This window comes from Bos grunniens, chromosome 18 (genome assembly GCF_055505025.1).
Source record: "Bos grunniens cultivar Pamir isolate PY7600 chromosome 18, Bosgru_T2T1.0, whole genome shotgun sequence".
Taxonomy (NCBI): Eukaryota; Metazoa; Chordata; class Mammalia; order Artiodactyla; family Bovidae; genus Bos; species Bos grunniens.
The window spans coordinates 25679022-25686181 of NC_141182.1; positions in this window are offsets into that span (position 1 = coordinate 25679022).

Genomic DNA, 7160 nt, shown 5'->3' on the forward strand with positions numbered 1-7160 from the left:
TAGAAGGTTAAATAAAATAACCCATATAAAGAGGCTTCAGTTCAGTTCAGTCGCTCAGTCCTGTCCGACTCTTTGTGACCCCATGAATCGCAGCACACCAGGCCTCCCTGTCCATCACCAACTCCTGGAGTTCACTCAAACTCATGTCCATCGAGTCAGTGATGCCATCCAGCCATCTCATCCTCTGTTGTCCCCTTCTCCTCCTGCCCCCAATCCCTCCCAGCATCAGAGTCTTTTCCAATGAGTCAACTCTTCGCATGAGGTGGCCAAAGTACTGGAGTTTCAGCTTTAGCATCAGTCCTTCCAGTGAACACCCAGGACTGATCTCCTTTAGAATGGACTGGTTGTAAAGACTTAGCAGAGGGTAAGTAAGTGCTCAGTGAATGGTCACCGCTGTCATTCATATGCTGTTATTACTGTTAGCAGTGCCGCCTGAGTCTCAGGGGCTGATCCATCTAAGGTCCAGGTCTGCTCGTCCTCGCAGGTCCAGCTCCTCTCTGGGCACGTCTTGTGTCCCTTGGCTTTGCCACTTTCCCCAGAGCTGCCTCTACCCAGCCTTGCTGGCCTTTGGTCATTTTAGGAAGCTTCTCCACGTGGCACAGCCTCCAGGCCATTGCCACTGATCACCCTACCCCTCCGTTCCCCAATTCTCTGATCTAGTGAAATTCTCAGGGGCTCAGTTATCGTGTCTCCCATGAAATCGCTCCAATTTTCCCACAGAGAAGGTCTCTCTCCCACTTTGACTCCAGGCAGAGTGTCCCCCTGCCTCTATCAGGGTGATGTGAGCCCCTATCCGAGCTCCTCTGGTTTGGCCATCTCTGGCTTGTACCAGGCTCCCCAGGCCTTGGGATGGGTCCCCATTCCAATGAGGATCCCGAGGATCATGGGAATCTCCATCTCCTCTCTTCAGCAGCTCCAGGGAGGGGTGTCCCAGGCTGACTCTGCAGCCCAGTAAAGCAGGGCCTTGCCTGGGAGCTCCCTCCCCACTCCCCACCCCAGCCCGGACCTGGCCTGTTAGATCCTACCAAGCCTGGGCTGCCAATGGAAGATGTGGCCACAGTGACACGGAATGGGGCTAGTAATTCTAGGAAACAGCCCCAGGCATGTGGCCCTGAGCCCAGTTGGGGTTCATGCTCTGGGCAGGGACCACTTTCTGGAAATGCCCCAGCTGGGTGTTGGGGCAGGGATGAGGGAGCCCTTGCCGGGCCTCTATGTCCTCCTCTCACTCCCAGCAAGGTCCTGGCCTTGCCCGGACTCCACATCGGGTGCAGCTTTCAGGGGCTTTCAGACTTAGCAGGAAGATGGTGTGGGTTGTGTCTGGGCAGGGCCGCTGCTCAGGGCCAGAGACTCCAAGGAGGCACCTGGTGAGGGATGACAAGTCGATGCCAGAAAGGCCATAGACTAGCAGTTTCTGTGTTGCTTTGCTGTTTTTTTTTTTTTTTTTTTTAAGGCATAGTGTGTGTATGGGGGGAGGAGTATTGAATGAGGGTTGTCCAATAAAGCACAAGATGCTCGATCTGGGGGACAGATACAAAAAAAGTTCACTGTTTATCTGAAATTCAATTTTCACCCTGTAGATCTCCATCTGCTTATTTTTTCTTTAGTTCTTTTGCTAAGCCTGGCAACATGCTTTTTTTTTAAATATAATTTTTGGCTGTTCTGGGTCTCCGCTATGTGCACACTAGTTGTGGAGCACTAGTACTAGTTGTGCACGCGCTTCTCGCTGTGGTGACTTGCTGCGGAGCACAGACTCTAGAGCTCTTGGGCTTCAGTAGTTGTAGCACGGGGGCTCAGCAGTGGTGGCGCACAGGCTTAGTTTATGTTGCTTAGGAAGGAGCACTGGCTCGGGGGTCTGGGGTGTGCAGTCTTTACCCTTCACATCTATCCACCGTGTGCCAACTGGGGAACCCTCTGCCCCCTGGGTGAGTCCTGAGCTCCACTCAGGGCTTCTCTTCCCGGGCTCCACTTGCCAGTCAAGGCTGCCACCAGGATGCTCAAGGGCTCTGCCTTCTGGCACCCCTCCCATCAACCGTGGTCCAGACCCGGCCTCCATCCTCCTCTCCACAGCCCTCCCTGGCTTCCCACTCCCAGTCTGAGCTTTATTCAGAAGCCAGAGGGAATTTTTTCATCTTGCAAGCTGACATGTTTTTCTCTGCTGACACCCTTCCATACTCTCCCCCTTCCTCATAGTCAAACTTCCCATTGGGGTTTGAAAGGCCCTGGGGCTCCTACCTGTCATTCCTTCCTTGTCCTCCTTGTTCCTGCCATACTCAACTACTTCACGTTCTCTGAGCAGGTCCTTCCTCACCTCCAGGCCTTGTACAAGCTTCCTAGAACACTGTCCCTCAGATCTTTCATTTGCAGAAAGATGACAACACACCCTAATGATCTCAGTCTGGCTGCCTCTCCTGATTTCTCTGTCTGGACCAGGAAGCTGCCCTTGACCGGTAAGGCTGATTTTGGAGAGATAGCAGTGAGTGGTCCTGAAGAGAGATCTTAGTTCCCTGCCCAGGAATCGAACCTGGGTAACCCTGGATGAAAACCAGGAATCCTAGTCCCCAGGGGTGGAGGTGAGATGCAAAGTGACCCTGGCTCTTTCCTCCCATTTGAAAGCAAGAATGTTTCAAGAAGACAAAAACTGTAAAAACAGGTACAAAGGTTATTAATAGAGACACAGCATAAGGTGTGGGAGTGCACACAGAAGCAGTTTGTTTGTTTAAGACGGAAGCAAGGCAGAGACACACACCTGGAGAGGAGTGCTTGTGTCCTGAATGAGGGGCGTGGTAAAGAGGCGATTCAGATCACTCCTATAGGACAGTCCTTCCGGGTCTTTGTTTACATTAGGCCCGCTCTTTCATTTTTTTCTTTATACCTGACTGGTCCTAGCACCCTCCCCAAGATGCGTGTGCAACTGCTTGCTAAGCTGGACCCTACAGCAGAGGCCTGTGGGTGCATTCCATGCTTATTATGGAGGGTGCCCCTCCCTTTTTGACCCCCAGGGAGTCTTCCTGCTCCTTCCTGCTCCCCAGTGTCCTTCCTGGACATTACACACACGCACGTGTGCAGACAGGAAAAGTTTTTCTGACCTCAGGAGCAGGCACCTTATCTCTTTACTTTAGCAGAGCTCAGCTTTCGCAACTAGTTTTGTCCTTGGAGTGTCTGGGTGAGAACAAAGCTTCAGTTTTACTCCACTTGACAAACACCAGCTGTCCAGCCCAGGGGCCCCATCTATCTCCTACCTCAAAAGCTAGGATGGGGCCTTCTCTTGGCTCCGCAGCCTTTGCCCTTCCCTCGAGACAGTAGTTGTGGATATCCATATCATTTAAAAAGTGAATTTTATCATCTGCAAGTTTACTTCGACCAATCTGATTTTTAAAAATTGATAGACTAGGGAGAAGCTGACAAATCCTCTAGCAACATGGGATGTTTCAAATGCTTCTCTCTCTCATTAAAAAAAATATATATATTATTTTATTTGGCTTTGCTGGGTCTTAGTTGGAGCACATGGGATCTAATTACCTAACCAGGGATTGAACTGGGATCCCCGGCATTGGGAACACGGAGTCTTAGCCACTGGACCATCAGGGAAGTCCCTCAGATGCTTCTCTTAATTAAGGATGGCAAAGCTGAATAAGCTAGCCAAGATACAGAAGATCTAAACGACATAAGAGACAGATTTGATGTAATGGATATTAATTGAATTTTGTCTCCCATAATCAGATTCTCCTTAAGCACTTAAGGGCTATTTTTTAAAACTGACAGTAGACTAGATTAGAAAGCAAGCTTCAAAAAAAAAAAATTGCAAAGAATTGCTATTAGACCACATTCTTTGAACTCGATGAAGTGGAGCTAGTAATACCAAAAATATAATTTAAAAATCCCCACATGTTTGGAAATTTGTCACTGGGATAAACAAATTGACCAAAGGAATGGAAAGGAGAGCCTGGAAGCAGGAGAAGATATATGTGGGACTCTGGTATATGACGGTGGAAGCTGGCAGACCAGGGAAGGGGGCAGCATGTGGAGCGGGTGACACGTGTGGGAAAGAAGGCCACTCGAATCTCTTCCTTACAGTGGACTCAAGAATCAGCTCTAGGGACTTCCCTGGTGGCCCAGTGGTTAAAACTCGGGGTTCCACTGCAGGGGGTGCAGGTTCAATCTCTGGTTGGGGAACTAAGATCCCACATGCCTTGTGGAGTGGCCAAAAATCTGAAACAAAACAAAACAAAACCAAAACCAAAAATAAAAACAAAACCCCAAAAAACAAGAATCAGCTCTAGATGAATTAAGGGTTTACATGTCAAAAGCACACCTTTAGTACTGTTTGAAGAAAATATAGATTAACATCTTTCTGACTTCAAAGTGGGGAAAGAACCCTTAAAGAAAACATCAAAAAAGTGTTAACCATGATGAAAAGATGGATACAATTGACCACATGCTAATTTGGGTTTGAGAGGGAGTCACAGATGCAGAAAACAAGCATGGTTACCGGGGGAAAGGGAGGGGAGGGATAAATGGGAGACTGGATTGACATACACACACCACTATATAGATTCAGTTTAACTAATAAGGATCTACTGTAAAGCACAGATGTTGGGGGCCAGAGTGAGGTACTCCGCCCATGGCAAAGGTCATGAGGAAGGAGGCTCGACATACGCAAAGGTGGGATCGAGCCTCAGGAGTCCCCCTGGAAATCCTCGAGCGTCTACCCCCATAACCAGAGCCTGCCTACTTTACTACTTTGTGCTCTTTCCTACATCTCTGACTTTACAGGGGGCTGTCCCCCACCACCTCTTTCGGAGAAGGAGTTAACCTAGAGCTCCAGTCAATAAAAACTCTTGGGTGTGACAAGAGTGTTTTAACCTACAAACTCCTCTGAAGGTTCTCTAGCCTGCCTGACAGGCTCGTCCGGCCACATGTGATTGCTCACAGCCTCCCAACCGTGAGAGGCACGAGATGCTTTAAACCTTCTAAAAACAGGTTCCTTAGAAAAGTTGGAAAACTATTAGTATAAGTATAATGGGCTAATTAGAAATTGTGTTGGTGAAGGGTTTTTCATTTGTTGAGCCAATGTTTGTTGCTAAGTCTCCATATCCCCTGCCCTTACACACATTAATGAATATATAGAATTAACCTTTGATATTAATCACGTTAGACCTTAGGCTAAGTAAATTCTTTCCTTAACTAAAACCCACTACACCCTCACCCTGTAGGAATGTAACTTTATTTGGGTGGCATCTGTTTTGAGAATAATCAGCCCTGGAGAAATAAGTGTCCTGATTGACTGACCACTGTCACAAGGAGAGGGTCGTAAATTGTCAGCAGGCCCCCCTGGCCAGAAGATGATGTAACACCCCTAAGACCTCTATATACATTTGTATGAAGCACCTGACTTTGATAAAAGTCAGGACTGCTGACCCCGCGTGACTTTTGCATAACATCTCAGTGTATAAAAGTAGACCATGGAAAATAAAGAATTGGGATCAGTTTCTCAAAATACTGGTCTCTCCATGTCGCTCTCTCTCTCACTCTGGTTGAGTCTCCATCTGGAGCGCGGAACCCACCATGCTTACTAATTATGCCTGGGCTTCTAAGATCCGACCGGGGAGGCCTCAGTGTCTCCTCTCCTTCGGGAGAACGGAAGGACGCCTGCGGCCTACGTAAGTGGTGCAAACTTCTTGTCTTGAAGTTTTATTGGTCTCCCGCGTAAACCAAGCTACTCAGCCTCTTTTCTCCACTGAATTTTCCTACTGAGCTATCCTCATCCTATTACTCTTTATATCTTTGATAAAATATTTAAATAAATAGGTCGCCGACGCCTTCCCCGCTTCGAATACCCTGGATCAGCCGGGGCAGGACCCCGGCAGGTGGCGCCCGAACCCAGCCCCGGCACACAGGGAACTCTCCTCAATACTCTGTAATGACCTATATGGGGAAAGAATCTGAAAAAAGAGTGGCTATATGTACATGTGGGCTTTTCAGGCAGTGGTAGTGATAAAGAATCCACCTGCCAATGCAGGAGCCACAAGAAACTTGGGTTCGATCCCTGGGTGGGGAAGATTCCCTGGAGGAGGGTATGGCAGCATTCTTGCCTGGAGAATCCCTATGGACAGAGGAGCCTGGCGGGCTACAGTCCATGGGGTCTCAAAGAGTCGGGCACGACTGAAGTGGCTGAGCACACACACGTATATATATGCACAACTAACTGATCACTTTGCTGTACAGCAGAAATTAGTACAACATTTTAAATCAACTACACTCCAATAAAAAAATTCTATTTCCCAAAATACACCTTAAAGGAAGTGAAAAGACAAGCCATATTTGGGAAAAGATGTAAGCACAGAGTTGGTATCAAGATCCCCTATGGATCAATAAGAAAAGATAAACAACTTAGGAGAAAAATGAGCAAAACCCATGAACTGGCATTTCCAAAAAATTGAAAAAGCCCTGGCCAGATAACATGTCATGGCTTCAGCTCAAAAACCCTGAAATACATAATCAGCAGCCACTTACTCTGAAAGGAAAGTCAAGTCGAAGTCAGGTCATTAAAGTAATGGTAGCCTAGGGTCACTTAAACTTTGAGATTTCCATTTACTCACTTCTTTATACCTTTGAAACTCTTTGCTATGTTCCCACAAATCTTGGGTCTCTTCCTTAGTCATATGAATATAACTTAGGCAGGGGTCCCCAACCTCTGGGATCTAACATCTGATGATCTCGGGGCGGGGGGGGGGGGCTGCTGATGTAATAATAATTGAATAATGTGCACAATAAATGTGATGTACCCTGGTGGCTCAGTGGTAAAGAATCCGCCTGCAGTGCAGGAGACCTGGGTTCGATCCCTGGGTTGGGATGATACCCCGGAGAAGGGAATACTCCAGTATTCTGGCTTGGAGAAATCCATGGATCGAGGAGCCTGGTGGGCTATAGCCCATGGGGTCGCAAAGAGTTGGACATGACTGAGTGACTAACATTTTCACTTTTTCACTGCTTGAATCATCTCCAAACCATACCTCCCCACCTTGGTCTGTGGAAAATTTTTCCTCCATGAAACCAGTCCCTGGTGCCAAATAGGCTGGAGACCGCTGACTTAGAGGCAGTGCTTTATGCAGTGCCACTGGTAACTTGGGAAGGAGTGTGGGATAAAAAGAGATCCAAGA